We start from the raw sequence: 24,901 nt of genomic DNA on the forward strand, positions 1-24,901 counted from the left end.
TTACCTTTCTCCTCCACTTGTCTGGAAAAGGCACTGAACTTCTGATTCAAACATGTCCAGCATCATAACATGTTGGGGAAGATCCTCCGGGCATTCACAGCTTCTTCAGGCACTGTCGGTCATATTCGGATTCAGATATGCTGTAATTTATTAACTTTCCCTCTGCATATGTTGTGTGTCTCCAGCAGACCTAGTTTTGGAGGAAAACTTTATAATATGGTTTTGCAGAATGCTTTTTGCATCTCTAAAATAAGAGTTTCAATCAAAGGGAAGTGATTACAAAGGAAAAGACGGGAGAAAAGTGAAAGTGCTGCAAAGTTCAGAATGTTTCCAGCAATTACTAGCAGTTTTATGATGCATCTAAGTGTTGCAGTATGAATTACGTCTTCAAGCAGTTCTTGAGCCTTCACAATACAGATTTTCAGATATATTTGTTTATGACTGGGGCTTACTGCATAATGTAAATAGTGTAGCAATACAGCAAGCGTGAAGCATGGCATAAAAAATACGATTAATGTCAGGCTCACAGATCCAGTGTCTGCATGATACGTCCTCAAAGCGCCCTTCGCCTCTGAGTTACACATTTGAAATCAGGAAGACATAACCTAATTTTCATTATCTTTGGATGCTCAGCAGTGTTAATAAGAATTAAACTTATGCATGCATTTTCTCATAAGATCAAATCTTGCTTGGGAAACTTGATAGCTTTTCTTTGTTGTCTCAATTCTATTGGTAAATTAGCAACCGAAGAAAACATGGTAGCAGTAATCTGAATTAAAAACTGCAACTATATTTGATAAAGCACCTTACAAAGTCTTATTCTCAAAATTAATTCAGAATAGCTTGGGCATAAAAATTGCTATGCAAATTGAAAACTTAAGCATAACCAAACTTGATATCTACAATGTTTTCACAACCAAAAAGCCTTTCCTCCTCCTCTGTGGGAAAAACTTCTGTAAACACAGTGATTCTTTGTTTGCAGAACTCAAACTTCTTAGAAAATTTTATAGACACTGTAGCTGTTCTAGACACGCAATCACAGTGTGGTTTCCTATACTGATGAATTCAGCCAAATCAACATAGCCTGACCCCTTGGATGTTCTAGATTTGCCAGGATTCTGTTATTTGGAACAGGTCTCTGACAGACATACAGCTTATTCTCATTCATTTTTCTTGCTGCTTCAAAAACCCCTACATCAGATTCCTCTATGAATTGAATAGGATTGTTGTTCATACCATTTATGATTAGCATAAATAAATAAATACATTTTATGCACAGGGTGCCAAGTTTTTAGACATGTTCTCTGTTCCTGACTGCATGCCTGAAGAGGAGCCCTAATTTTCAAAGGAAGAGCGTTCTCAGCAATGCCCTTTGAAGTATGTTAAAGACACTTTAGAAATGCAGATATTATTAATCACTATTATGTCACTGGACTGCTGAGCATTTTCTACATCTCCAGAGCCTGTGGCAATAAGGCTCAGATGTTCTTCCAGTAACAATTATACCTTCAGACATATATATCTTTGTAGTTAAATAGACTTTATTATGAACATATATCAAATTAGATATGTATTTTCAGGTATAGTTGTTTTGGACAGCAGTAATCATGACTTAAGCAAATAAAAGATATATTCCTCACCTTTGAAATCATTGCAGAATTACTCACTCCCCTCTGTCATGTAAATAAACAAGGCAAGAGGTTATATGGGTAGTCAACACTCCAACCTGGTACAGGGTACAATGGGACAGATCTTCCCAATGCCAGGTAAAGGGCAGGTTACTTCTAACTGAGTTGCAATGATTGATGTTAACTGCTTGCAATAAAAGAGGCTTTACCTAGAGGAAAAGGCTGACTGCTTTGTCTGGAGAGGTGAGAAAACAAACAGTGTTCCTAACCAAGTATCCTCTCAGAAAAAAAGAGAGGAAGGGAAGCTGTCAAGAGGACAATACTTTTGCCCTTGCATTGTAGGGCCCAGAGACCAAAGGCATCAACTCTTCCTGAAACTGGGGACCGACTTTTTGACCTCCAGATGCAGTTAAGTGTTTTAAGCTCACCTGAGGGCCCATCATTCAGATACAGGACAAGTCTGGTGGGGCTGGACATAGAGCTGCATCCGTTCCTCAGCCCACCTGAAGACCTCACTGTGAGCCAAGTCAGACTGCTCAGGTTAGGGATGATGCTCAAGAATGTCTCAGGGATTAGAGATGTCTCAGGAAATGGGAGTTTTCTGTGACTAAGAGATTTTTGAATGTGGATGGACATTTATTAGTAGCCCTGTCTGAAGTTTGTTCAGCATTGAGATCCCACATGGATAAGGGACAAATGTGAGAAAAGTTACCAATATGCTTTATCCCTGTTTTTATGGAGTCTGAGACTTGTTGAATCAAGATCCTACAAACGTTCAGTCTTCGGTGCTTCCTATTCCAACTGTCTGATACAAGGCCTGGAGGGAAGCTTTGAAGATTAATTTTTCCATGGTTCTAGCGTTCACCAGAAGGGACTCATTACACAGATGCCCTTTGATGAAAATCTGTGGGCTTGCCAGCTTGGTGAAGGCAGTCACATATTAGCTGTGTCTGTACCCAGAGCTGGCAGGACAGAATCAAGCTCAGCTACAGAGGTCACTCAGTCATCTGCTAGACTCTCAAATGGAATAATTTTCTCTGGTGCAGTCCTGGCTATGCCTCTGGGTCTCAGCTACCTCTGTGACTACAAGTGAGTGGCTCATGGGCTGAACCAGCATGCATGACAGGAGCCTGACTGGAGGAGTAGCTTGCTTTGATGAGACATGGCAAGGCAAAATCGTAAGATGGCTCTTCCCACCCCCGCTTCCCACAGCATCTTTGGTGATGTTAATTTTCAGGTCTGTGCAATCACCTTCAGTCACACTCCACTGATTCCAGTTGACGGTCTTCAGCTCCATAATATACAGCCTCTTTGATATGATGTGTGGTTGAATGACTTGCAAACATGGACCACAAGTGCAGGTGGCAAACATTACTTGACATGGTAAGTTTCCCTAGCCAGGATAGGACCAACAACTTATTCACTCAATACTACAAACTCTCGTCAGAATTCAGTTGTCAGACCCCCAAATTTACCCACTGCTGATCAGCAGCACCTAAAGCCAGTTCTGTGCTGAAAAACTTTCTGTCTAATACTATAATTGCCGTTTTCAAGCACTGAATGAGCATCTGGCTGTGCTGGCTCTGACTGAGTGTATTTCATAACCTGAGATACACTTGAGGATACTGCCTGAGACACTCATCCCAGCCAACACTTCAACCATTGTGGGAGTCTTCCTCTGACCCAGAATTTCTATCCTGGCCCTAAACTATCTTCTTGCCCCATGTGTTTCCATGAAAATTTTCCATGTTTATGAATCTGCATTTTCTCATGAGAAACTGCTTCATCAAACGTTCCCTATCAGCTGCAGTTTTGTTTCACTTCAAAGACAAACACTATGGCAAGACCTGCATGCTGGGAAATTTTTAAGTCAGATGTCTTGTCCTGAGTGTTAAAAGGAGCCATTTTTTGTGTTCTATACACAACACATAAAGCCCAGTATTAAATATTTGAGGTAAACCACATTAAGCTAGAATAGCATCAACAGTATGTAACATTTAGCGCTGCCTGAACTGTGACCCAGAGGCGTCATTTTTTTTCTCATCAGGAACTGTGGTGTCACCAAAATGCTGACCATCTAGAATAGTGCTTAAACCCATATACTTATGAAACTCCCCTTATTTGCTTGCAAATAAAACAGTGTGTGTTTGGGAGGGGGGATGTTAGCTGTCAACATGCTGGATTATTAGTGGTTTTGTCTAAGTAGGGGCAGTATGGAAGATGTTTGACTGTGTCTAGAAACACAGATATGGCTCTTGTTCTGGACACATGCGGACTACCATGTTGTGTTGCAAATAGGGACCTGGCCACTGACTGGAGAGGCAGAGACAGCCATGTGCAAGGTTACCCATGTCCTCACCACGTCTTGGAGGAAAATATACCTGCAAGGCAAGCAGGAAGAGAAGGTGGAAGCACAACACCATCAAAAAGGTTATATGACAGTGAGGCACCCTCTTCAGATCAAGACATTTGAAACTGTTCAGCTATGTCTGCTCAAAGTCACAACTTTGCTGGTAGGGGGCTGGAGACAGTGCTAGAGGAGACAGACCTTTGAGCCAGGCACATTGGAGAGAGAACTCTTATATGGCTTACCTTCATCGAAAATACTACCAGGATAGTTATATAGCACTCTGACAAAAGTCAAGTGGGCTGTTCTCTTCCAGAGCAGGTTCATTATCTGTGCTGAGATAAGGGTTAGTGTCCTTCACCATCACAGTTCACATCTTACTGCAACAGATCAAAATACCTCTGGCGTCTCCAAGTAGTTGTCCAAGGCTCCCTTCAGCTTCAGGCACACATCCATTTCATGTTCACAGGATTTTCTTTCAGCTCTCACAGTGAAAGGCTTATTTATTTACAAAAATTAAATATAAGCTAGATTTTGAGATGTATGTATACTCTGTAGATCAGTCTACCAGCCCAATCTAAGCTCTCAGAAATAGTGCTAAGCCTTTTATCTTAAACTGGGCTACCTCTGATACAGCCTTTTGGTCCAGTGTGTGGGCAAATTTGTGCTACACTAAATCTGGTGATATCACAGCTCTCTCTGCAGACTGTCATTCCAAGCATGGAGCTAGAAGATATTAAACAGCAGCTGCAAAGATTAAACATTTAAAATCAGCAGGTCTGGATGACCTGCATCTGTGATTTTTAAGACAGCTAACTGAAGAGAACCAACGAGCAGAAATGGTGATTTTCAGCATATGGGAAAAATTCCAGCAGTTCCCAGAAGACTGGAAGAAAGTCAATGGCATGTCAGCATTTTAAATACCTATAGCAGGAAGCTTGGGTATTATAAGCGTATCAGAACTATTTGGAAGCAAAACAAAATGTTGAATTGTGAGTATAGGACTTGATTTTAAGGGTAGAAATAAAACTGTTTCAAATCAAAATTGGTTTATCAAAAACAAACCTTGTCAAACTAAAATAATATCTTTTTATAATAAGACTGACTATTTCTGGAGACAAGTTATTAAAGGGAGAAGACACGATACTACTGTTTTTGCAGAAACTCTAAAGTTTCAGAAATTTCATGTTTAGATTGAGACTGAAAAAGATAAAGAAATATATAAAATTTTTAGCCAAAACTTACAGAAATAGCTTTTGGGTTCCAAAATGACTGAACACTTCTGACAAAACCTTCTCTCCTTTGCTGTCAGCTTTGAAACAGAAAAAGAGAAGATCCATATTGCTCACCCATGTAAATGGATTTTTGCATAAATGAGGCGAAAAGTAATGATAGCAGGATAGTGATGCCTTTGATTACTGCTGAGCAGCTCAAGTTATACAAATATATAAATACTGTTTCAACAAATGAGTAAAGGGCAGTGGCAGGTAAGTTCACCCATAAGCCTTTGTTTGGGATGTTCTTCCTCATATATTCTCTCTTAAGTAGTCAGGCTGTGGCATTATGCTTCAAAATAAATACAAGTTAGTCATCTGCTGCACATCAGCAGTATGCACCAGATGTTTGAAAGCTGTGAGTACATTTAAAATGCCATTTTACAGTGTCTGATTATTAAATAGGATGAAAACTTTGGGCTCCATGCAGGAAGCTGCAATGACTGTCTTATCTATGAAGGATTCATTTAATTTGTGGCAGAATCGCTGCATTTCCCCACTGCCAGAGAAAGTGGAGGAAATGAGTATGGTCATGCTCTTACTGAAGAGGATGGGAGCAGGCCTATGTGCATACATTCGTAGAGATGTTTGGTTTGTGTTGGTCTGAACTCACTAGACCTGTAAACTGAGAAAAGTGAATGAATCCTTGTTAAAACCCTGAGTGGACTTAAGTTGATTTAATTTGTTTGATTTCATTTACTCATGTGTGTAGCAATTGCCCTGCAGTCTCAGCTGAGAGTTTTCACTTGCTGATACTGGTGTTTCCCACAGTGGATGAACCCATGAAATGCAGCCACAGTCCAACGAACACAAAGGTTCAAGTAATCACAATGTAAAAAGTTGCTCCTCCTTGGCTGAGATTTGCCAAAATGAAGGTGTGAGACATGGAGTTTATTTCACTTTTCACCTGTCTGGAAAGCCCAAGTTTAGGGTGGTCACATCTCCAGTTCTCTAACCAGTGCCTACCACCACCTAACGCCAGCCAAAGGGTGCCTGTCTGAGATCTACAAAGGTACTTGGGTACTTACCTTCTATCAGCTTCCCATGTGTGTTGCTGGAGATTGGAGATGAAGCCAAACTACCATTCGCTGAGGATCACACCTTGCCTGTGTAAGAAAGGGGTCACTAACATAGCTGTACCACCAGGACTGGTGTATTAGCGAACAGTAGTAAGAGAGTCACAGCTTATTTTGGAAGAAAGAGCACTTTAGCCAGGATAGCTTAGATGAATAAAATGGCCTGGACTCTACCAGTGGTCCCATTATTCCTGCAATGAAGTGTACCCCAAAGATAGCTTGGAGTCCAGCTGTATTAGTGTTTCCATTGTATCAGGAGAGTACTCTTGAACTGCACGTCCTGGTTTAGCATGCTTTGTGAAGCAGTGTTGGAAAGCACAAGCTGGGTTCTTATGGGAGCAACCGAAATCAGATGGTGCAGATCAGGAGCACGCCAATGGGATTCCACCCACAAAAGGGGGAATGGATCAGGCTAGAGCTAATCTGAAGTAAAACCTCCAGAAACTTGTATATGACAAATATCAGGTCCTCTGCACCAGAAATTATTTGCTTTGCAGTTCACCCTGCACTGCTGCTGCTGCAGATATTGTCCACAGCCGCACACCAGCTTGGTGTGTTCATCATGTCTAAATGTCTGTGTAAAACAAAATGGCATTTTCTGTCTTCTAGCTGTATCTGAAAGAGTTGCATAGCCACACAAACTATTCTGTATGAAAAAAAAATCTTCTATTTGGGACAAAAAAAACCTCTTCAAACAGATCTTGAAATAAAATGAGGGAGATAGATAGATACAGAAGAGAGCAACAGAATATCACAAAGCATTCCTCAGAGAGAACTCTTGAGTCCCAGCCCATGGAGCGTTTTCTGCAATGGGCTTGCTTATTCCTCTCCAAAACCCTCAGTAACTCTGACTAAAGGGAATAATTTTCTAATGTGCTGAGGAGCTAGGTAAACAGGTGACAAGAATAGGGTCCAAATCTTTTTCATCAGGAAAACAGAATTTTACATAGAATATTTTTTTTTTCCTCACAAAAGTGGCTGCTTCAAAAAAACGCCAACATTTTTTGGAAGGCTGTAAGTTGGATAGAACTCATGAGATTTTCATTTTTCAGAAGTTTTCAGGCTGTGATCAGTTTAGTGCTTAAAATCTGGGAGAGATTTTCACCAAAAAACCTAGCGTGACTTTCTTTTTTGCTTATGTGTAAATCTTACTGGGAACAGGATCCATGTTAAAAGAAAACACAGAAGGTCTTCTCTAAAGTGCTACAGTTTACTACAACTGCCACAAAGTAAATTTATGGAAGTTTTTCTAAGAGCAAAAGAGGAATGTGTGAATTTAGATCCAGAGGTGAAACAAAAATGGAGGAGGATGTTGACAATTTTTATTCCACTTGTAAAGTAAAAAATGAGTGATTTTTAATTCGCATTTTAAAAATGCCTAGTTTTAAAAAAACATCCCCATTGAAAAAAAGAGAAAAATTACTGCGTGCTTCCAGTGTGATCGAGGTAACTAAAACCTATATGCATAAATGCAGAAGCAGATGTAGATGTAGTGTACTATTTAGAAAAAGCTAATTGGTGGAAACCTATGAAAATATTCAAGTGATGTTTGCATTCACCTACGTGTTATTAGTCAATAGATACTCAATGAAAATTAAAATAATAAGACAGCACTAAAAATCCAAAGCTGTTGTTTCTGACACTGCTGTCTACCTTTTTAGCAGCCAGGATTTTGCGCATGGACTATTCCCTTGGCAGACAGAGAAATCCTTTTTGTTATATTTTCTCTCTCGCCTGCTTGCTGCTTCCTGTCTGCATGTGATGACGAGATGTCATTTCAACACACAGCGTTGAGACGTCTGACAACAGCCACTACACCATCCCAGTTTGAGCTACTTTCACTGCCAGAACCAGGACACCTTGAATATGAAAACATCCAACCCACTGTCTAACACAGAAAAATATTAGCTCAGATGCTGCACGTGTGGAGAAGCACCGCGCTCGGTCAGGAAAGGAGCAGGCGTCTGGCTGCCAGCTGGCATTGTCCGTGAAGCTGTGTTGATGCCACCAAACACATAGGTGTTGAGGTCTCCCCAGCTGTAATGAGGAGTGAAAAATTCAGAGATGGTTCTGGTGCTACGTGTACTCCCTCAGAGGGCTGGGATGGTCCAGCCCAGAAAACAAAGTTTCTCTTGTCTTTCAGACCACAAAGGTAGCGAATTGGACTGGATTCCTTGTCCTGTGACCGTGCAAGTCGATGGCAAAATGTGAGGGTGCCCACCACAATGGGATGCAGGGCAGTGGCATTGCAGCTCTAGAGGTGTGGCAGTGGGCATAAAACTGTGTTGGTGTGTGGTAGGTGGAACATACAGCATAAGGATGAGTACTGTGGAAGCAGCAGGTTGTCCCCAGGAAGGGAAAAGGGGTGTGTGTGTAAAAATTCTTGCAGCCACATCCTTACCTGCATGCCATGCTGCCTGACTACCACCGGCTCTGCTGCTTGCTGTAGCCACCAGTGGTGACACCTCAGCAAAATCAATCTGGCTGCAGGTGATGAAAGCGAGCCATGCCCATTTTGACACTAACTTGCAGTGGAACCTCAGGAGAGTCCAAGGACAGAGTCTGTCTCCCACTGGAACCCGGGGCTTGGAAAACACCTGAGAGGTCATTTACACCACCCTTCTGTCCTCAGACACTTTGAGTTTTCCCTAAACAATTTGTCAGAGAAGTTTGTCCAGGCACATTTCCCAGGATCCATTGCCTCCTTTAGCAATGTCTTCCAACGTTTCATCACTGAGAACAGTTTTCCTACAGCCTAACGTAAATCACTTTCTGCTGTTTAAGTCCGTAAACCTCTTGCCCTGTCCACCCACGATGAGAGGAAGAGTTTGCTCTGTCCTCCTTTCAGCTACTTCTTACATATCTGAAGACTGTTATTATGTCTCCCTTCCATCTTCACTTATTGAGGCAACCATGACAATAGCAATGTTCTTTAAGGTTTGTAATCAATAGACATGGAAAGAAAAAATCAATCAGATTGACTTCTTGAGGGAAGCAAATTCCTTGGCCTACTTTGTAGAAATGAGATTTCCTGACTGACCAGAGTATTACTCGGGGGGGGGCGGATGTGGATGGGACAGGGAAGCAAGAATAGCTCTGGGCTGCGCAAATTGGGAGGCCAAGTGAACCCTGATGTGAAAATATCTATTTACCTGTGGGGGATTTTTTATGGTACTTTTCTATGGCAACTAAAGAGACAATTTTCAGAGTTACTTAGCCATTAAGTCTAAAAAGAAAGACAAACATAATCTCAGAAAGGACTTAAAGGTGCTCCATCATCTTCATAAGTCTTTTACTGCATGCTTTTATCAGGGACTCTAGCATGGAGCCGTGAGTCCTGCTTATGCAGGTCAGTGCGTGAAGGAAAGATATGGCAATGGCCTGTTTTGAAAGATCAAATTCCCCTGAATGAAGCCAGCAAAGCAGACTCAGTGTTGGCTGGATCAAGCTTCTGGTGAAGCAGAGGTCCTCTGCGTTTCATACACTGCATCCTGCCATCACAGACTCTCACACAGTCACCTCAAACTCTCAGAGGCAATTTTTCAACATGAACAAGGAAAAAGCAGCACAAAGTAATTATTACGTAGTTTTAGTTCACACACTCATCATTTGATGCTTAAAATAAAATCTTAAATGGAAGAGAGTGAGACTGCAACAAAAGCCAGAGTTGTAAGTGCTGTAAAGGGCTATGGTATAATTAGTGTTAGGTTGCATTTGATTCAATAGTTTTATTGTAAGATCATTGATCAATAAAATGTTCAGAGATTTTACACGAATTAAAGCTTCAAAGTCTCACTTCAGTATTGGTTTTATTGATTAAGATGGCATATGCTGCCATGCTAATCAATTCATTATTCCATGCAAATACCAGCAAATAAATTTAAATATGATTAATTGAATTATGTTAATACTAACAGAGATTCATGCACTTCCATTAACTTGAAACAAGGATTAATCAAGTCATTAAAAAATAGCCTCTGGATATTGGGAGATTTTTAAAGAACACAAAGACAGTAAAATTCTGGGGACTGAGTGATGACTGTACAGCTCACAAGTGCAACAGATCCATTAACAAAACAACCAGCTTTTCAACTTACTGTTGGCTACAACCGATGTGTTTCTCAACTGTAATGCAAGATAAGAACACGACAGTTATTAATTTCAATGACTCATTAAATAATAGAGAACAAGTACATATAGCGTTATCTCATCCCTATAACCACCATAATCAATGTTCCCACAACTTGAAGGAACACTCTGTTGTCAGTGACTGTCAAAATAAGCTAAGAACTGGCTAGGTTTCTGATTAAAATAATCTGGTGAGCTGAAGCAAGTTAACCCTGTAGTGAAAATGATGCAGTCACTTTGATGCGTAAAAGTGATTTGTTATGTGCAATGCTCTGATCAGTGCTTAGGTAATATTCTGCAGAGAATGCAAGAAGGATCACAGTCTGTCACCTTCCTGATGTTTTAAGGAATTGCGGGGCAAGAGGGTTTTTTTTGGTTTTGCACACATACATACACAAATAATCCCAGAAATCATCACTGAATCTATTTCAAAATGACTTTCGCTGGGTGCTGTAACATTGTTTTCACCGAAAAATACAAGTATCCCATAACACAACAAATTCTATTTGTGAAGCTTATGGACCGCTGAAACAATATGTTAGTATGATTTGTCATAACAATAGCCTAATTTGACTGTTTTAAGAAGGAAAACATAATCCTCTGGCAACATGCAAAATGTTTAATTTTCCCTGTGACAATTAAGGCCGTATAATGAATAAGAAATGTATCACTATAACTAGAGCTCTAAACAGCCACATCAGATTTGTGCTCACATTCACCTTTCACAAGTTTTTCCTTAATCTTGCTGTATCTGTAAGATTGTGGTAATGCTACTTTCTATCACTCTTTGTCTCGTGTTTGGACTGTAGCTCTTCAAGGCAATAGCTGTCTCTTTTTATGTGCAGTACTGCCAACTTAAGATGTTTTTCACATGTCTCGTGATATTTAATGTTTTCCCCAGCTCTTGTGAGAATCTCAGCATTCATTTAAAAAAGAAAAGTTCCAGTCCTAATGGCTGTAGATAAAAGCTCAAATATGGGCTGTGCATATACTATAAGCCTCAAAGAGCAGAAAAATGGAGCATTACAAATAACAGGAACCCTATGGTTTTATAGGTATCTGTGTTTGTCCTTTTTTAGTTGATTATTTGTGAAATGTTTGAGGGGTCTTCCTCAGTACATACAGCACAGAAAGCAAGGCCGTTCTCACCTTCGTGGCTGATGGGGCAGTTATAGAAATCCCCACGGTGTTACCTCAGTCCTGCCTTTGGGCACGTGAACATGGACCCCCTCCTGCTGGGGTTAAAGCTGCTGGAGTCAGTTTGGCTCCTCAAGTCTCCACAGCACTTGGGAAAAAGCAATGTTTGTCCTGTGTAACCTAGCACACTGTTAGTAAAAAACATGTCACTGCTTTGCTGATACAGGGAACTCAGAGACAGCATCCTCTCAACACCTCTTCTTTTTCTTTTTCTTTGTGATTGTAATTGTAATTTCTTTGTAATTGTAATGACTTTTCTCTGTGTGTGGATTTTTTTTTTTTTTTTTGTGGTAAGATTTGGCACCATTCACACTGTCTGCAAGCATCGACTTCTGCCACTGGTCTGCCTGACAACTAAGTGGTATTCAGCTGATAGGAGAGCTGTTTGCTCACCACGTCTCTGAAGTGAAGCTGTTATGCCAAGACTCCCTTGCAATTTTGTTCTTGCAAGGGCAGCATCTCCCTGCTAATCGGTGGCCTTGCTTTCAGGTGGTGCCATCCAACCTGTAGAAAAAAACACACTTCCCTTGCTGCTCTTAGAGATTCAAGAGGCACTTCTCCGGTAGAACTGTGTTTTGAAAGAAAATACCCTGAAATGTGATGGAAATCCAGGGGGAAAGGAAAACAAGGGAGGAAGGAATGGAAATTACATTCTTGCTCAAAGACAAATATCTTTCATTACCTGCCGCATCTGTAAGAAATGGAAGAGAGGAAAAAATACCATTTTGTTTTCTCTTAAGCTTTGCTTTATTCACAGTAGCAGCTTCCTTTTCCCTGAGACAGAAGCATGTATGTGTATGCACCATTTGGACCCTTGTTCAGCTATAGCCAGTATTTTTCAATATGAATTTCTCTTGTGATGAGTTACATTTCCCATTATGCCTCAATGACATCATTTTTGGCAGGAGATGTATATTATTTTCCCTTTGCTACTCCCTGTACTGAGGGGCACCGCAAATCCCAAGCAGTTGCAATACCTGCGATACCTGCAGTTTTGGACTGCAGTGTAACAGTTGACTGTGATCTGCTGAAGAGCATAACTATTTCTGTGATTTCTTCTGCAGGAAAATAGCTTGATCTTTTCCTGCAAGTTTTATGGTAGATTCGCACTGACACCACAACTGAGGAATATGCTTCTGTGACTCCAGTGCAGTACTTCTTCATACAGTACTCAAGCTGACATACTATGGAAATCAAATCTTTGACCTCAATTTCCCTATCTGAAATTACACTTAATTTGCTGTTTTAAAGAAGCATGAGAACCTTTGAAAGAATGCACATGATGTCTTAAAAGCAAAATACTGCTGATCTGTTCTGATTTTAAGCAACATTTTTACCTTTCCCATATTGTCTGTTTCTTTGCTCCAATGTAAAATTTACATTACTACCTGGAAGAAGGACAGGGAAATGTGTTGGGTACAGTGCACTAATAAATTAGGTTGTGGTACCTGATGACTTGTAGCACATCAGTCCCTTTGCAGGAGAAGCAGAAACAGAGGAAAGATCCTGCACAAGTCCTATGGTCTTATTGTTCACAAAGTAGATAGTGCAGGAGATTATCTGTTGAACAGCAATAACTCTTCTTGGTTTCCTATACTGTCAGTAAGCTGAAGGCATCAGGGTAAGCTCATCTAATGTATCTTCATATCTACAGTGTGGATGTGTTCCTCCTGGCTATCAGTTTAGGAAACCCTAAGAGCTGATGGGGAAAACCAGGGATTTTTAGGGAGTAATTAACCAGAAGGATTGTATACAGCTGCTTGAGGATTAAATGAATTGTATACTCAAAGTGCTTCTTTTCTTCCAATGAATATGCTTAACATCCAGCTCAGATGGAGATGTTTTCCCTGTAGCCTTCTACATCTGATTACATAAAGTCCACACCAGTGGACTCATTTCCAGTCTGGAAGGTACTTTAGATCCCATAGATGATCCTTTCCATTCATAAGCTCCTTTCAAAATGTCCTCCCCATCAAGCTCATTATCTTCCCTAAAACTCATGCTTGGCGTTGCTTCAGGTGGAAGGCATTATCATTTCCATTTTATCATTACTGTCCTTATAATGGCTGGGTAAATCAGACATTATAAAAGCCAGATAGCAGCTACTCCTTTGAGATTTGTGCTTTGGACTGTGGCTGTGGCCTGCTTAGGTTATAACTTACTGTGATTTATGCTGAAAAGAAACTTAAGCTTGTCTTCTTCATTGACATTTTGCAACCTTCACCACGTGTGCTGTTAACTGCGAGTTACCAACTTGGTTTTACATTAGTACATCAGCTAGATCTGACTTTCCCTTGACTTACACTAGGATTGGACTTCTAAGGCTCACTTTAAATAACGTTCCTAGAAGCAATGTTGGCCTTTTTCCAAAGTATAATAACGGTTTCCTTATTTTTTAAGAACTGAAACCTCTTGTATTGTAAGAACAAGGTAGCAGAACAGCAGGAGCAAGCAGGGATGATAACATGAAATCTTCTTGAACATATTTGAACTACCAAGTATCTATCATTCACAGTTCCAGGGCCACTGCCTTGGGATTTTGACAGGGATAGCATGCAGCCTCTTCGTGTGCTGGGTTTTTAAACAACATGAACACTGGCAAACTAAATGAGGCATTTGGCCAGTCTTTGTGAACATAGTATCAAACAGCAGGTTTTAGAGATAGCTTTACAAGCAGCCTCCTCATTACTAGTGTCTTACAGTCAAGAACTTCTTCCTATTTCTTAGTCTAGTGATAACTTTCATCTTGAAGCCCCAGACTTCCACAATGGCAGATTGAGCGGCAGCACAACTTCTAAAACAATCAGTAGAGCCTGATACTACAATACATTGAGTTCTTCATGGTCTTACATTGGTTCATGTCTAGGTGCAAGTGGCTTGGTGTAGCATTTTGAGTGGAGAGATTGTGGTTCTTCTCCCACGTTTTCAGTTTTGCTCTTGTGAGAGCTAAATGAAGCATGTCTGACCTCTATAGTTTGCCATAACAGACCTTTTCCAGCCATAATAACAAACCTCCTCTTTGAATTACATTAAGACCCAAAGCCACAAACACAAGCCAGGGACAAAACTCCTCAGAGTTAACTGGACAGGATTTCACTGAGGAAGGATGCATTGCAAGTGCAGGAGGTGGGTATTATTCTGGTGGAGTTACGTGTCTAGCATGGCAGGAGTCAAAATAATCAATGAAGACTTGCAAAGAAGCCCCACGGACAGCATTTGCTGTGCAACCCCAAAAGAAGCATTGGGAGAGACCTCTGCACTCTCTGGAAGAAGGACTGGAGTGGCCAGCACAGAAACTTTCTTCTGGTGTGTGATTCCTCCACATACGACTCCAGGAAATGGGAACTGTGTGTGATCTTCATGAGAGGTACAGTCACAAGGGAATGCCGTCTTCCATGGTGAGCTTCTCTTTAGGCTGGATTCAACTAACTCTCAATACTCAGATTACTGGCAGGTGACACGTATGAAAGGAGCTAAGTCAGTGATTGCACAGTGTATGCCTACACGTTATGTCATCCCTGATTAAATAGCTGTGCACATAAACCCAAAACTTTCAGGATAAAGAGACATAAAAATAAAGCCCTGGGTATTTAGGCAATCACAAGACGTGTGCAATCAATCGGTGTGACGCAGCCAGAAAAATACAAATGTAATTGTGAGGTGCATCAGCTCAGTATTTCTTGTAGTTGGAGATGCTCGTGCTGTTGGACAAGTGACTGTTAGGATCCAATCTACACTACTTTGTACAAGCCCATACTCAAAAATGTGAATTCCAGGTGGGAGAAGGGCAAAAAACGGTCATTAAAAAGCAGAGGGAGGTGGAGCACTCATTCCACAAGAACAGAATAAAAGAGCGTGGGTGGCTTAGACTAGGATACAGAGTTATGATTGCTCTGTATATATCTGTTAAATGGCTAATCACCAGGTAGTCATTAAAGAATTAAGAATTATTTAAGTAAGATGGCAACACTGGCACAAGGACAAATGAAAGGAAAGTGACAACGAATAATTTGGAGTGGGAATTAAAAAGGAAGTTGTCATCCTCAGATGCCCTAGAACACATTTCCAGTAGCAGTAAGGAAGCAAGATGTCTAAGGTTTTTTAAGATCGGCTTGTTGTGACTAAGTGGTAGTAGACAACTTCCTGCATTTGCCTTTTAAAAGAATGAAGGCAAAAAAGAAAGATCAACATTTTGTTGATAAGAAGTTTTTTGTCAATAATGGAAAAACTAACCCAAAAGAGCACCCATGCATATTTAGCACCTCAAGACAGGGATACCCTGCTTCACCTAGATCCCAAACACTTTTTTTTCTGTCTTAAAGACCATTGAAGAACAATTTGAAGCCAGATAGTTCCTTTCTGTCTTCTCATAGATAATCTTGGTCATTTGCAAAATTTGCAGGAACCAATCTAAAGCAATTAGTTGATGGCAGGAACACCCATTGTACATGATGGGTTGTACTGTGTTCAGTAATCTTACTTTCTGGATGAAGTCCTGGCTTCAGTGAAGTCAAGGTGAATACATCCTTGATTTCAAGCCTTTTTTTTTCAGTGTTCTGACACTCACAAATTCATGTTTACTGTTAGTCACCTGTCCCAGAGAAAGAGCCAGAATCTGGTAGGATGGCTGAGGGCTATTTATGCCCTAAAACCCAGAAAACATGCCAAAACAAAAATGATGGCATTAGAATGGGGATCAAAGACTTTTTTTTGCCCTCAAAAAAAAAAGTCTCGATCTCTCCGTGACACTGTAAATGTAATTTCCCTGTGACATATTAAAATGATCAGTGAGCAATGCTTGTTCTCAGACGTGTTTTTTTACTTTGTAGTTTTTCAGTCTTCATTTATGCCACTTCTTCAAATGGTCAGCTTGGATTTTATTTATGTTTTTATCTTCCCCACTCCTCCATTCCTTTCAGCCAACTGGAGTAAGATGCCCCTGGAAGGATGAAATATAAAGAAAAGCACCTTACAATTGAGGTGAGTTTGAATAGTTTAATGTCCTTTCTAGTTTTAAATTCTTTAGGATTTAGCTTCCTTCTTAAAAGACATTTCTGATTCACTTACCTAAGATTATGCAAATTGCTGCTGAACTCAGAGCAGCAAGGGTTATTTCCCTGAATAAAATTAGCAGACATTTAATAATAAGACACATTTACATTTGTACAACGTATTTTATCTCACTGGATCCCAAAGCACTGCTGAAATGTAGTAGGATGTTGAAACTGAGAAACATTCTTGAGGCATTAATTCTTTTCCCGTTCTCACTAATTTAGCATACTGACATTCGTGCAGTTAATCCTACTCCTACCAGTGGAAATCAGAGGCAAACCAAGCTGTAACTTCTACCAATGGTTTACCAGAGTTAATTAATTCATCCTGGACCATTTATTATCTGATCATGAAAGCTTTATGCATGTTTTCTCCATTTGCCTTCCTCCATATATTCACAAAACCGTATTATTTAAAAAGTATCCAGAATGGGTGTTTTTCAAAGTCATAACCATTTTGCAGAGAACTGGCAGGACATAACTACCCATCCTGGACTTGGTCTGCAGCCCTCCTAAAGTATGTCCTTCAAACTGAGCTATAGAGAGGCTTATGACAAGCCCACACCCCCCTACATCTACTGCTTATATATTTGATCCCATCTCATATGTACTTTATGTACATATGCACATGATTAAGATACAGTAAACTTTTAATATAATGCAAATCCACACTCAAAAAAAAAAAAGACAACAGAAATATCAGAAGCTGTTGGGCGCTTCCCAGTGGAGATAAAAGCTTCCATCTGACTCTGAGAAGAAAACAATGCACCTTGAACAACTATCACTGTTTCTTGATAAGGTCTTGCTTTTGTTTTCTAAAACCTTATTTCAGACCAAGTGACAACACAAAATTTTTTCAAATATTTATCTTTTCTTAAATGGAACAACATTATCTTCTAGCCTGGAAATAAATAGTAATGCTGTCATGGTGTCTAGAAAATCAGCCAGATTTTAAACGTGTTTTTCATAGACTTCAGAGAAAAGGCTAAAATCTGTTGCATCAAATATTCAGGTAAAAAGACTGAAGCTGGATTATCGATATACCTGCCTGGTTTTGTTAATGTGCTTCTTGCAGTTGTCCCTGCATTTGCCTGAATTTGTGCATTAGGCCTAAAATAACTGGCAGACAACAAAACTTTCTGATAAAGATGTAGATCTTGAGCCCCAGCCAAGTGTCAGCAGGGGCCTTTTTATGGACTGCAGTAGGAACTGGATCATGCCTCACTGGCATGAAAACATAATGTGTTACCAAGCAAAAGTGAAGCTCGGGTATTAGAAGCCCTGAACAGAAAAATCACCAAGCAGGCTTTGTTCTGTGCATTGAATAATAGTTCTGGATGTGTGGCCTTTGTTATTAGTATGTTCATAAGAGACACCTGATGAGATTAGGAAGGCTTGAAGTAAGGCAGTAGTAATCGGCTGGGAGAGGCCCGTGCAGACCGGCCAGTGGTGGCAGTGTCCTCTACAAGTACCAAGTCTACAAGGAGCTTTAGCGGCTGGAATGGAAGAAGTGAAAACCAAAGTGCAGAGTTTAGTACTGAGGTGGGAGTCAGTAATCAGCTTGGGTGAAGGAGGCTGTATTCAAGCATTTGGGGAAGCTCTCCTTCATCACACACAGTGAGACTATCCTGGTGGGGCCATGCAGGATGGGTGGTGGGCTTGGAGCAGAAGAAACCTACAAGCTTGGTGCCACTGCACGAGGAGGGAGAAGAAAGGAGAACATGTCAGAATAGTTTAAAGCACTCGTTGTCATAAACATCCTTCATGTTCAGTCATAAAACGAAGCAGCAGATATGTGACAAGAGACTAGAAATGCTAATGCCACTTGTAAAGCATGAGAAAAATAAATATGCTGCTATTTGCAGCTAAACATCAGCTCACACTTGTCTAATTAATTAACATGGCAGTTAATTAACAGGACAGTTTTGAACTTCCATAGCAAAGCTTTGAAATACAGTGTCTCACCAAGTAATTTATTTCAGTCAAAATTAAAAGCAAATATTTTTTTATTGGCCCATTTGCAGTGTTCCATATTACCCTAATGGCATCAGCATGGCATCCCAGTCATCTGAATCCAGTCAGAATTAATTTGAGATTACAAAAGGTAAATAAAGGTTGATCTAGGTCAAGGAGCACAAAAGCGGCCATGGGATGCCCCTGGATAAGCTGGGTCCCTGGTAAAGTGCAACTGGCCTCTCACAGCATCTTGTTTGCTGGTTAGGGTTATTTCCCTCTCAGAAAACAGAGCAAGACTGAACAAATGAACAACTAGGCCAAGAAGACCTTGAATTACTTTTTTTTTCTCCCTCAGTAATGCACTCTCTAACTTGGGATCCTATATTTTAAAGGAAACACCACTAGTGTAGCTGAAATCCTTTGCTAGCCCAAGTTCTCGTGACCCTGCATGATAATGCTAGGGTGGCTAGAAAAATATGGGAAGGACTCTTGCTGATGATTGCAGCCCCAGAACAAGTGTCTACAGCAGCTGTTAAAGTCCATTTGGAGTGCCTTAAAAGAGTGTGACCAGCAGGTCAAGGGAGGTTATCCTCCCCCTCTACTCTGTCATGGTGAGGCCACATCTGGAGTCCTGTGTCCAGTTCTGGGTCCCCCAGTTCAAGAGGGACAGGGAAATACTGGACACAGTCCAGCGGAGGGCTACTAAGATGATTAGGGGACTGGAGGATCTCTCTTGTGAGTAAAGGCTGAGAGACCTGGGGCTCTTTAGCCTGGAGGAGACTGAGAGAGGACCTTGTCAACACTTATAAATTAAGGGGCGAGTGTCAAGAGGATGGGGCCAGGCTCTTTTCAGTGGTGCTCAGCAACAGGACAAGGGACAACGGGCACAAACTGGAGCACAGGAAGTTCCACTTCAACATGAGGAAAAACTTCTTTACACTGAGGGTGACAGAGCACTGGAACAGGCTGTCCAGGGAGGTTGTGGAGTCTCCTTCGCTGGAGATATTCAAAGCCTGCCTGGATGCAATCCTGTGCAACCTGCTGTAGGTGAGCCTACTTTGGCAGGGGGGGTTGACTAGATGAGTTCCAGAGGTCCCTTACAATCCCAACCATTCTGTGATTCCGCCTTCAGCAGTGAAGATATTTTCCTCCCTTGGGATGGTCTTGGGCAGACCTGGTTTCCTACAGACCTAGGGACTGGCACCCAGAGGAGAGGAGGAGACACACATCACCATGAGATCTGTGATGCATCATAATTTAGAGACGGTTCCGGGGCAGGCCACAAAAAAAGTGGTTTAAAAATACCCCTGACCTTTCAAGGGTTTTTTGTTGCACCCGCCAGAAGCAGAGAACGGAAGCTCACCTTACATTTTAATCAGTCTTTCCCTCACTTAATTTTAATCTGACCCTGAGTAATGCCCCCTAAGAAGATTCATTTAGAAGCAGATTACAGCATCTAATTTGCTAATGATGAGACATCATCCTTAGAATCACAATCTTCCGTCGGGACTTAGTAGATGCATCAGGAAATAAGATAAAAAGGTCCTGCCCCCCTCAATATTGTCTTACAGCTGGAGTGCTCATCCTCAGTTCTCCCCAGAGCCAGCTCCAGTCATGCCTCAGATGTGAAGGGCCATGTCTTGCCATACTGGACTTCAGCAAATAAGCAGGAAAAGCCTAGATAAGGATATGTTTGGGTCAGAGACCTGTGGGAAGGAAAAGGATGGTTCATGTAGCTCGTTGCTCCAAGACCAGTGCATTCAGGTTAGCATGCAAGTATGGGTTGCAGCTGACCCACTTAACTGCTTAACTGGGAAACGTGTTGTAGAGAGATGTGATTTCCTATGCACAGATGAGAGATTGAAGTTTACAGCCAGAGGGAAGGACAGCAGGCTTTCATCAGGTTTTGTGGTCAGGTGTATGGGAAGGACTTCTGGGAAAAGCAAAGAGGAATCACAGGACAGCCCTGGGGAGTGAAACATGGAGGAGCAAAACATGGAGGAGCCTGGACCACTTACAATGGGGCAAGGAAGAGAGGGAAGGGGCTCCAGCAAGATCCTTGTCTTTTGCTCAGGAAAGGTGCTTAGATAATAGAGTTGTCAGAAAATGTAAAATATCCTCTATATTTTCTGGTTGTAAATTGTTCATGATTACAACATGATTCAGCTTAAATTCAGTGGAAGACTTAAAAGTTTTTCAATTTCTAAATGATATTTTTGTGTAATGAAATGAATTCTAACAGCTGAAGAAATAGGAGACATGAATGGAAAGAAATGCATTAAAGCCAAAAGTGCCATAGTATCTTCAACTTTTATCCCAAACAAAAGAAAATATTTCAGGAAGGGCTCCAGACTAAGCAAACTGAGTCAGCATCTCAGAAGTCATATTAAGAGTAGCAGAGCGCTCAGAAGTATTGCAAAAGCATTTGATCAGCAAAGAAATCTGTGTCCAATAAAAGGAGTATTGCCAAAAGTCAAGCTGAGTCAGACCTGCGAAGGATGTTAAAAGACACAGCAAAAGATTCTCCAGCTGGATGAAGGAAAGAGGAACAGGAAAGGAAGAAAACTATAACAGTAAAGCAAAGATTAAGAACTAGCTTCCCAAAATTGCCTGGACCATACCCTGCACACTCATCCCACATGCAAAGACCAAAGATGTTTGGGGGACGAGAGTGGCCTTCCCACCTCATGGCAGACCCAGCCCACAGGCCACAGGACCTGCCCTGACTTCCTGCCAGTCCCCCGCGTCATAACATGCAAGCAAGGAGGGCACATAGCTTTAAGCAAAGGCTGAAAATCTGAATGGGGGGTACCTTCTACAGTCAAACATAAATGTTCAAACAGAAAAACTCAGTTTCCTGGGTGCCACTGTAGTCCATAGCTCCTAAGGTTGAAGAAGTTTAGAAGGGCGATGTGGGCTATAGACTGAGAAATGAGGGAAGAGCTGCCCCCACACCTCCTCTTCAGGCTTTTGCTGGTCACCAAGCAGGCAGGAACTGTTGCCAGCCCTGCAGGAACAGGCTCCATTTCTACCTTTCTACCTCAGTCTCCCTGGTCCTCCCTCTCTCCTCCTCTGAAATGCCTCCTACTCCAGCAGTGCTCCCTTCAGGATGGACTCCCAGATGTACCTGCCTCATGCATGTTCCAGTATAGGGACCTGACACAGAGGAGTAGGAGAAAGGTTTTTGCAGCCTCCTCTTTGTCATAGAGGAAAGAGACACAAACCTAGCAGCCCTGCAAAGATTCTTGACATGGTACCCTTGACAGCAGCTACCCTCAGTGCAGCCCCAGGTGGTCAAGGACAGTTTTCTATGGGATTACTGGGATAAAACCAGTTTTTGTGAGGACTGGGGGAAGGGAACTGGTATATTCCTTCTGTGTCATGGGTGACAAAGCTGTCTTCTGCAACCTCTTCTGCATGGCAGGGAAGTCAGGGTGGGACATGGAGGGAAGGGTTGTTTGGGGTTGTCCAGGGAAGGAGGTGAAGTGGAGATCTGGGTCTACATAGGGATGCCAGAGAAATGCCTCCATGGCAGTATTGTTCCCTTTTTTTTTTTGGAGTCTGCACAGATGAAAATGTCAAGAATCTCCTGTTGCTTCCAGTGCTGCAAGGCGGTGGATGGAGGCTCTGAGCACAGCAGGGGCATCCTACTAGTGTTTGCTGTGCATCTCATCCATGCTGTGCTGCTGGCCATCTAGCCTGAGGGCTGGGAATCGTAACACATAAACATCTCACCATACATCTCTCCAGCCTGCCCCATCACTGGACAACCAACAGGAATTTGTTGACTTAAAATATGCCTACATGCCATTTTACCCCACATGATGTGAACTAGGTATTCTCTTAGGTGCAATGTCTGTCGGCAAATGTGACAGAGAGTGCCCAACTGCAATAAAGAGTTGATGTCTGACACTCAGGAGCAAGTAAACTGTGTGTGGCTCTTGGTCCTTGTGCTGTAGCACATGCTGTCAGCTGCCACAGGAACTCTCAAAGACTTACCTCCTAGAGGATCTCATGATGCTGTGGTTCATACATGTACCTTGGACCAATGATGCACAAGTGTTAGAATATATTTGTAAGTTTGCCATTTAAGTTCCTTCTCATGCATCATTTCCTTCTCATGCTTTTTAGGACGCTCACCTTTCTCATGCTCACCCTTTAGGAGTCAAAGTGACACAAAGTAAATGGGAACAATCAGAATATGCACATCAAACGGTGCTATCATACAAGCTGGAGAGGTAGGCCCATGTGAATCTCGTGAGGTTCAACAAGGCCAAGTGCAAGGTCCTGCACCTGGTAATCCTCATAGTCTATACAAGCTGGGCAATGATGTGATAAAGAGCAGCCCTGCCGAGAAGGACTTTGGGGTACTGGTGGATGAAAAGCTGGATATGAGCCACAATGTGTGCTTGCAGCCCAGATGGCCAATTGCATCCTGGACTGTATCAAGAGAAGCATGGCCAGCAGATCAAGAGGTGATTCTCCCCCTCTACTCTGCTCTGGTGAGACCCCACCTGGACTGCGGTGTCCAGCTCTGGAGCCCTCAATACAAGAAGGACATGGACCTGTTGGAGCGGGTGCAGAGGAGGGCCACAAAAATTATCAGAAGGCTGGGAGCACCTCCTCTGTGAGGACAGGCTGAGAGGGTTGGGTTTGTTCAGCCTGGAGAAGAGAAGACTCCAGGGAGACCTTATAGCAGCCTTCCAGTACCTGAGGGGGGCCTACAGGAAAGCTGGGAAGGGACTGTTTACAAGGGCACGTAGTGATAGGACAAGGGTCAGTGGTTTTAAACTAGAAATGGGTAGATTTAGATTGGATATTAGGAAGAAGTTTTTTACCTTAAGGGTGGTAAAGCACTGGAAAATTTTGCCCAGAGAGGTGGTAGAAGCCCCATCCCTGGAAATGTTCAAGATCAGGCTTGATGGGGCTCTGGGCAACCTGATCCAGCTAAAGATGTTCCTGCTCCCTGCAGGGGGGTTGGACTAGATAGCCTTTGGGGGTCCCTTCCAGTCCAGTGCATTTTATGATTCTATGATTCTGTTGCTTCAGTCCAACTCACTAAGGCAGACACAGCCAGTGGAGATGCTAAAAGAGGTGAGGAAAGCTGATCCTTGGCAGAGAGAGGTTCTCCAACGGCCTCCATCAGCAACTGAGTTGATGGGAAAGAAGAAACTGATTTTAAGACGGAACTTTGTACATTCTGAATGTGATTGCGTCATTGCAAGAAAACAAATGGTTCAGGCATTCCTTCTTGTTCTGTGTCCTGCATTGCAATGTATACCAACACCAAATAAGAGAACTACCATCATCAGCTGATTATGCCATTGCTACCTGCTGGAGATTTTCACTTTTTTGACAAGCCTTGATGACCGTTTATTAAGACAGGGGTTTGGACTAGATGGGCAGTAGATTTAATCTAGCTCCTAAAATGTGCTCTGATTTGTGGTACAATTTGTGTTTTAACCATTTGATTCAAGCAAATGGTGTTCCTATGGAGAGAAGTTGTTACATAGGTCTCTATGGAAATTATCACACGGCCTGGAACTGTACTGCACATGGATAAGAAAATTTGGCTGACTGATGTGAAAATGGGTAGGACGGTTTCTAATGTGAGGAAAGTGTTGTCTGGGGAATTTAACAGGAGATTAACAAATATGGTTCAGCTATCCATAAGTGCCATGAAAAAGTTTTTGCTTTAACTCTACAGATGGAGCTACAAATATTACACAGTACAATTTTGCTAAGTAACACAGATTGTGCATGTGCAATAATCAATTACTTAAACTGAAGGAGAAAGAGAAAAAGAAAATAATACTTATTTTAGCTATCCATTCGCAAATAAAAATGACATTTCATATAATAAAGTTCAGGACTGCATTACCGAAAAAAGGCAACTAAAAAAATCACACTTATATTTTACCAAAATAATAAATATGGGTTGATATGATATCTTTCATACTCAGGAAATTCCTCTCAGGTTTGCATGATGACACATGGATGCCTGATCTGTTGGTCTGTAGCAAATTTAGCTGTAACAGATTCACCTCTACTCACAGAGAGATTTAAGTTTCACAGTCTAAGGGAAGAAATACAAAATATCAGATTTAGAATTCTGTCTGCTCTTTTATTTTGCCTAAAGACAGTAATAAGCTAGTCAATATTGATTTTTGTGACTTCCTTTTGGAGGAAGAAGGATGTTATGGAACAGGGTCTGAGTAAAGTGGAAATGGACTTGAGGAAGCAA

The sequence above is a fragment of the Leptosomus discolor genome, chromosome 4 (assembly GCF_034619465.1).
Source record: "Leptosomus discolor isolate bLepDis1 chromosome 4, bLepDis1.hap2, whole genome shotgun sequence".
NCBI lineage: Eukaryota > Metazoa > Chordata > Aves > Leptosomiformes > Leptosomidae > Leptosomus > Leptosomus discolor.